Genomic DNA, 8,234 nt, shown 5'->3' with positions numbered 1-8,234 from the left:
TCCTGTACCTTTTTCCTGATGGCAGCAGTGAGAAAAGGGCATGTCCTAGGTGGTGGGGGTCTCTGATGATGGATGCTACTTTCCTGCTACAACTTTTTGTGTAGATGTGCTCAATAGTGGGGAGGGCTTTCCAGGTGACGGGTTGTGCCATATCCACTACTTTGCAAAGGCTATTTGAATTTTGCCAGGACCACTTGGCTTCAGACCTCATCACAGCCTTGGACCGCTGAGCTGATATGTCAACTGTGAGTCCGAGGTGATGTTCCTTGATGTCAAAGCAACATTTGACCAAGGGTGGCATTAGGTAAAACTGAATTCAGTAGCCATCCAGATTGGAGTCAAACTCCAATGGTTGGAGGCAGGGCAAACCTCACTCAAAGGAAAAGAGTGTGGTTATTGGCAGTCATAGGATCTCATTATAGGAGTTCTTCAGGACAGTAGCTTAGGGTCAACCAGCTTTTGTTTTCTATCATAAAGCTAATAAAATCCACCCGTCTGGCTCAGAGTCATAAAGGACTATAGATACTGCAAAGCAAATCGAGCTCGGGAAGAAACCCAAGCGGCAACCGTGGAACGAAATGGATCGGAACATTTCAGGTGAAGATCCTTTATCTGGACTCACCTAGGCTATTATGACAGCACCACCTCCCAAACTTGTGCTGTCAAGGACAAACTCTTTAGACCCACGGTACAGTAATGCTATCACCTGTATATCCCCCTCTGTTCTTTATGCTTGCCGGGTCTAAATCCCTGTGTTTCCTAAAGCGACATTGTGAAATCACCTTCACAACACGGATCAGTGTGGTTCCAAAAGAGCTATCAGGACCGACCTCAAACTAAATAAATAAATAGACATCTTGCATTCAGATTAGATTAATTTATTAATTACGTGCACATCGAAACATACAGTGAAATACGTCTTTTGCGTTAACAACCAGCACAATCTAAGGATGTACCATTACAACTTAAAATAGAAAAAAAGACATTAAAAAGGGCTTAGAAGTTCACAGATGATCGACATATCGTGAACATTCCACAGCATGACGCAAAACGGCGTAGCCTTCAGATCTTATCAGTCCACCGCGGCTTTGTTATACTTACTTTTCCTTGATTGATAAACAATAAGTTAATATTGCTATTATTTATAAATTTAGCCTGTAAAATAGGCTGGCAGAATGTTGTAAAATGAGCAAGATCTAGCCGTTAAGAACATGGAGCTCCCGTCGTCACATGCATATCCAGCCTCGTATCACTAAGTTACTTTCTCTTCCCCAGAGATTCTCCGTGAGAGCGGAACGTGGACTTGAGTGGGCGATCCCCAAGCTGCAGAACAATCGACAGCGGCAGTGAAGTAACATTCTACATAAAAACTAGGACAAAACAATAATTTAAATGTCAGTAGCGATATCGAATGTAGCGGTTTATTTTGTAGTCGCTTAGGCTCGTTGGTCTAGGGGTATGATTCTCGCTTAGGGTGCGAGAGGTCCCGGGTTCAAATCCCGGACGAGCCCTGTTTTTTTTTGGAAAATTTATTTTGAGAACTTTTTTTAAGAAAAAGGGCTCGTCCGGGATTTGAACCCGGGACCTCTCGGACCCAAACCGAGAATCATGCCCCTAGACCAACGAGCCACCGGAATTACAGCTGCGTAATGTTATAATTAGAGTTAAGACTTGGATATGATATAAAATATTTGCTAGGATTAAGTTTATGTATCGCAGTAACGCAAAGCTTTGTATCTACATTTGCAGATCTCTCAAACAACAGGAAATTGCTCAATCACATAATCCGTCAGCAGGAGCGGCCACTTTCTGTGCTCACGTTCCATTGCAAAACACCATTAAGGCGAGAGTCAAAGGTAGAACATCAAAACTGATGTTCCGATACAACGAGATACCGTCGAAAAAATATCCTCATTCATATTTCAAAGGTCGCTGAGGTGTCACACGCAATCCATTCTACTGAAAACACAAAGCAGACTACAGATGCCGTAATCTGGAGCAAAAGAAAATACACAAATTGCTGGACGAATTCAGCTTCTGTGGAGGCAAAGGGATAGTTAGTCCACGTTTCCATTGAGATCAGGGAAATCATTTGTTTCTTCAACAGTCAGGTTTTAACTCTTTCCGATTCGGAGGTAGATATTAATTTTATTACATTTTAACATTGCAATTGAGTTTTTTTTTTCAAAATACCTCAGGGTCAGAGCTATTTAAGTAACTTCCGAGATACCATAGGAGCTGTATTTTTGCACCAACGCTTAATGCCTTCATCTCTAATCAGTTAATTCAATCTACCAACCAACAGTGGAACAATACTCAGAGACAGACCCAAAATGTTCACGTTTTCTCTTTTTTCACAGATGTTGCCTGACCTGCTGATTTTTACCAGTATGTTCTGTTTTTATTTCATGTTTCCAGCATCGGCACTATTCCTGATTTCCATTTTCACTCGTAATTCCACATTTCTGGCCCGTGGTTTGAGACGTAGCTGAAGGAGGATTTGAACCCTGGTTCCAGAAAATATGACATTCTTCAGAGAGAAGGGTATCTAGGTCCTGATTAAATCCCCTAGTCCTTCCCCCATTTGCACCTCTTCACTCCCTTGTTTAATTTGAGTGGCAGGAGAATGCGACTGGGAAAAAAATCCTTTATATTACGTACCTTTCACTCATTTGACAAAATATAAGGACCACATAATCTTTCAAAGCTTAAGAAAATGACATTTTATCATAGAACATAGAACAGTACAGCACAATACAAGCCCTTCTGACCCTATAATCTACTTAACCAAGATTGATCTAACTCTTCCTTCCCACATAGCCATCCATTTTTCTTTCATCCATGTGCCTATCTGAGAGACTATTAAATGTCCCTTATGCATCTGCCTCTATCATTACCCTTGGTAGCACGTTCCATGCACCTACCACTCTTTGTGTAAAGAACGACCTCCAATATCCACCCTATATTTCCTCCCAACACCTTAAAGTTAGTTCCCCTTGTATTGGCAATTTCCCCCCGGGAAAACAAAAATTTGGCTGTGCACTCAATCTGTGCCTCTTTTCATCTTGATCACCTCAATCAAGTCACGCTCATCCTCCTCCTGTTGCTGTGTGAACAAAGTTACCGGAGAGAAGTTACTGGTAGATATGAAGCTGACTCACTATTTGACAAAATGAGACAGAGCAGGCATCACACTTTCAGAGGGAAAATAGCCTGCTTGACCTAACAATGCATAGCGTTTTATTAAAGAACAATTCAGGACAATTCCCCGTTTACAGTGCATCCACAATGCTTCCTTTGAACTACACACAAACTTCACATCACCCAAATAATGAATTTAAATCAACATCGTCTGATTTTTCCATTAACTGTGGTTTACAGTTCTTAAGGAATCCATTGTTCAGAGCTGCATTTAAAATTTAATCTACTGTCTATATTCATTTTTGAAGTTTGGTGGCTGAAGTCAGTTACTAAAGCTACTTACTAAATGTGCTAACCTCAAAAACGCCCTAACGTCTCCAAAAAGAAAAGTCCTAGAGAAGTTTTCACTTCTACATCCTTTCCAAATTAGCTCTGTCCTTATTTTTCTGTGGTGATTGTTTCTGTGGGCATTCATCCTTCATCTCTTACAGATTCCAAATAAGTGACCCTCCTCTTTGTCACTTCTGTTTAGTCATAGTCGTAGTCATAGTCATATTTTATTGATCCCGAGGGAAATTGGTTTTTGTTACAGTTGCACCATAAATAATTAACTTCCTTACCACGTTGAAATAAAGACTAATTTCAGTTATTGTTTCTCAAAATCATGGAATTACCTACCTTCAAGATTCAAGATTGTTTATTGTTATTCTTGAGTTCATGAGTGTAAAGGACAACTCCAGATCTGGTGCAGCATATATAAAGCATACAATAAACATAAAAAACAGTAAAGATACAAAAAACACACAATAAATACAAATGCAATCCTATAAAACTCAATGTACACATAACTGTTATATACATGGACAGATTGTATGTACATAAAGTGAAGCTTGTGATGTGCTTGGAGTGTGGTGGGATTGGTTAATGGGTAACGTATGTTGATCCATGTAACATTCTCCTTGAAATCTATAAACTTTCAAATGGTAACAAGAGGAAGACAGGCATATCCTCAAATGCTGGTAATCCAGGGTAAGACACACAAAATGCTGGAGGAACTCAACAGATCAGACAACGTCTACGGATGGGAATAAACAGTCCATATTTTGGGCTGAGACCTGGAACAGGAAAGCGAGTCCAGATGAAAGGTCTGGGCCCAAAACATTGTTTATTCTTTTCCATAGGTGCTGCCTGACCTGCATTTTGTGTCTTCCAGATTATATTGTCATTCTTTTAGATTATAACTTTTAAATTTGTTCTGACCTTGGCTTTATATAATTAAATGAATGTAGGTAACAAAAAGTTAACGGGTATTGTTGACTTATCAAAATATTGTTTTGAATTTTCTCGCTTCTGCCCTTCCCTACTTTGCTGGTACTCTCTAACAATACTGCAATCATTCACTAAATATGTCAGTAAGTAAAGCCTCTACATCAGGGTGAGAGAAAAACTTGTAGCCAGTCAGGAGTCGAACATGCAGAACTTTTGAGCCATCACCTCCTCAGCTTGAACAAATCTACTCGGAGTGCTGTCACAGGAAAGCGGCAAGCATCGTCAATGACCCCCACCATCCAGGCCATGCTTTCTTCTCGCTACTGCAATCAGGAAGAAGGTACAGGAGCCTCAGGACTCACACCGCCAGGTTCTGGAACAGTTATTACCCCTCAGCCATGAGGCTCTTGAACCAGTGGGGATAACTTCACTCGCCCCATCACTGAACTGTTCCCACAACGTATGGACTCACTTTCAAGGTTTCTTCATGTCATGTTCTCGGTGTTTATTGCTTAATTTATTTATTATTACTATTTATTTTTTCTCTTTTATATTTGCTCAGTTTGCTGTCTTTTGCACTCTGGTTATGTTGTTGGATGTGGTCTCTCCTTGATTCTATTAGGGTTACTGGATTTGTTGGAGGTGCTTGCAAGAAAATGAATCTCAGGGATGTAAATGGTGGCATATATGTACTTTGATAATAAACTTACTTTGAATTTTGAAGCCAAGTCCCTGTGGGTGTCTGTGAACTGGCCTGGCCCACTTGATGAGTCATGTAACAACCCTGCTCCAGGTGTTAGTGTAAACAGTTCAAATCTCCTCTGAGGGGATCCCAGACATAACTATGCATACCTTTGAAGTAAGTGATACTTCAGCTTGTTTTCACCTCAGTGCCTAGGTTAATGATACATTCTGACATGTTTTGAAAGTGATTATTTCTCATTGTTAGATGACTGATAGTAAAGGTCAGTAAAAAAGGAGTGTAACAATGCAGCTCTCTCTTTATGCTACGTAAACAATTGCTAGTGCTTCTACTTAGATACTCCTTTTCTTTAAAGTGTCAAGAGTGACTTGCTTTCACTCCAGTTCAGTACCTTCTGAGCTGACTGATGAGAGCTATGGTGACTGGCAGGACTACCGCAGACACGTCAGTAAGTGCCTGATGAGGTAAGTGGGAAGGCGAGGGTGTAGTTGTGGTTAGTGTGCTCCTTCCAGCTGTTCTGAGCTGGCTCACCGAAGGGAATGGCAATTTTCATCTTCAGTGCCTGCCTTTGTGGAGAGGTAGCTCCTAAGCTTCATGTTTTTCAGGTCTTACTATCAACCGTTAGTGTCCATTAGCCAACCAACTCTGTATTGACCATGATGCCAACGTAAGCTCATCTCATCTGCCTGTGCATGGTCTCTGCCCCTCCGTCCCCTGCCTGTTCATGGGACTGTCTACATTTCTGAAGCTTTGCCCTTGTATTTGCTTCCACCTCTTCCTCTGGCAGTGCTGTCACTCTCTGTGTTCAAAAAAACTTGCCTTGCAAACCCCCTCAGCTTTGATTTGACTGCCTATAGAAATACTTCTCTAATTGCTTTAATATGTTATAAAGGCTATGATGCAAACCAAATTGTCTACCACCACTTTCAAATCTCTTACTAACTCTTCCTTCAGTTAATCCTGACGAAGGGTCTCGGCCTGAAACGTCGACTGTGCCTCTTCCTAGAGATGCTGCCTGGCCTGCTGCGTTCACCGGCAACTTTGGTGAGTGTTGCTTGTCTCCCACTACAGAACACCTCTGATTGGTATCAATGAAGCTGCTTCACAGCCCCAGTACTTCAAAGGTTCACACTGCAATGCTGTGCCTTCTCTCAAACAATCGTCCCACTTCACTGATGCTAACCAACAGACCATTCAATCCAGCCAGTCTCCATTGTCATCCCCATCTCAAGCTGCAGGATGCGAATGACATTTACCTCTGCACTTGCAATATTTGGAAGGTAAGCTCCAACTCATTTTGACTCTGGCAAGGTGGCGCCAGCGATTAACGGACGTCCTCCAGACATTACATGGGACAACTTCTCCCTCTTCTTCTAAGTATACTTCTACTACTAATCTGCGCCTGATGGAAACCTGTAATTTACATTTTGATCATGTGCTTTTGGGCTGACTGAGCGATCTGGCGCTTTTGCTGTCTGCAGGAAATTCGGCATGGTTGAGAGCGAGGTTGAAAACAGAGTATGCAGCCCTAACGTCAGAAAACAAACCCATGATTGGCTCCATCACTCACAAATGTCATCGCTTAAGGTGTCAAGCAAGATTGCAATCAATGAGGATGAGGACAGAAGGCGAACGGATGCTCAGCACTGTCTGCCAGCGTTTATAGACAATAGACAATAGACAATTTGAGAGGGAGAAGGGAAGATCGGAAGTGTCAGTATTACAGTTGAACAAAGGGGACTATGGACACATGAGGGAGGAGCTGGCAAAAGTTGACTGGAAAGATACCCTAGCAGGGATGACAGTGGAACAACAATGGCAGGTATTTCTGGGAATAATACAAAAGATGCAGGATCAGTTCATTCCAAAGAGGAAGAAAGGTTCTAAGGGGAGTAAGGGGCGACTGTGGATGACAAGGGAAGTAAAGGACAGTATAAAAATAAAAGAGAGGAAGTATAACATAGCAAGGATGAGTGGGAAGCCAGAGGATTGGGAGACTTTTAAGAAGCAACAGAAGATAACTAAAAAGGCAATACGGGGGGAAAAGATGAGGTACGAAGGTAAGCTAGCCAAGAATATAAAGGAGGATAGTAAAAGCTTCTTGAGGTATGTGAAGAGGAAAAAATTAGTTAAGACCAAAGTTGGGCCCTTGAAGACAGAAATGGGTGAGATTATTATGGGGAACAAGGAAATGGCAGACGAGCTGAACAGGTACTTTAGATCTGTCTTCACTAGGGAAGACACAAACAATCTCCCAGATGTAATAGTGGCCAGAGGACCTAGGATAACAGAGGAACTGAAGGAAATTCACATCAGGCACAAAATGGTATTGGGTAAACTGATGGGACTGAAGGTTGATAAATCCCCAGGGCCTGATGGTCTGCATCTCAGGGTACTTAAGGTGGTGGCTCTAGAAATCGTGGATGCATTGGTAATCATTTTCCAATGTTCTATAGATTCAGGATCAGTTCCTGTGGATTGGAGGGTAGCTAATGTTATCCCACTTTTTAAGAAAGGAGGGAGAGAGAAAACAGGCAATTATAGACCAGTTAGTTTGACATCAGTGGTGTGGAAGATGCTGAAATCCATTATAAAAGATGTAATAGCGGCATATTTGGATAGCAGTGGGAGGATAGGTCCGAGTCAGCATGGATTTACGAAGGGGAAATCATGCTTGACTAATCTTCTGGAATTTTTTGAGAATATGACTATGAAAATGGACATGGGAAAGCCAGTGGATGTAGTGTACCTAGACTTTCAGAAAGCCTTTGATAAGGTCCCTCATAGGAGGTTAGTGTGCAAAATTAGAGCAAATGGTATTCGGGATAGGGTACTGACATGGATAGAAAATTAGATGGCAGACAGGAAACAAAGAGTAGGGATTAATGGGTCCTTTTCAGAATGGCAGGCAGTGACTAGTGGGGTACCGCAAGGCTCAGTGCTGGGACCGCAACTATTTACAATATACGTTATTGATTTAGATGAAGGGCTTAAAAGTAACATTAGCAAATTTGCAGATGACACAAAGCTGGGTGGCAGTGTGAAATGTGAGGAGGATGTTATGAGAATGCAGGGTGACTTGGACATTGGATGAGTGGGCAGATGCATAGCAGATGCAGTT

The 8,234-nt window shown here is 41.8% G+C and overlaps 2 non-coding genes across 2 annotated transcripts; one reads left to right on the top strand and one right to left on the bottom strand.

Annotated features, from left to right (window-relative positions):
• The first annotated feature begins 1,439 nt into the window (after positions 1 to 1,439).
• trnap-agg (transfer RNA proline (anticodon AGG)) lies at positions 1,440 to 1,511 on the top strand. Its single transcript has one exon. It is a non-coding gene; the product is annotated as a tRNA-Pro (tRNA).
• A 46-nt stretch (positions 1,512 to 1,557) lies between these two features.
• On the bottom strand, positions 1,558 to 1,629 carry trnap-ugg (transfer RNA proline (anticodon UGG)). Its single transcript has one exon. It is a non-coding gene; the product is annotated as a tRNA-Pro (tRNA).
• Between the last annotated feature and the right edge of the window lie 6,605 nt (positions 1,630 to 8,234).

The sequence above is a fragment of the Mobula hypostoma genome, chromosome 10, assembly GCF_963921235.1.
Source record: "Mobula hypostoma chromosome 10, sMobHyp1.1, whole genome shotgun sequence".
Taxonomy (NCBI): Eukaryota; Metazoa; Chordata; class Chondrichthyes; order Myliobatiformes; family Myliobatidae; genus Mobula; species Mobula hypostoma.
Note: the sequence above shows the minus strand (reverse complement) of the source record. Positions and strands in the feature narration are given on the sequence as shown.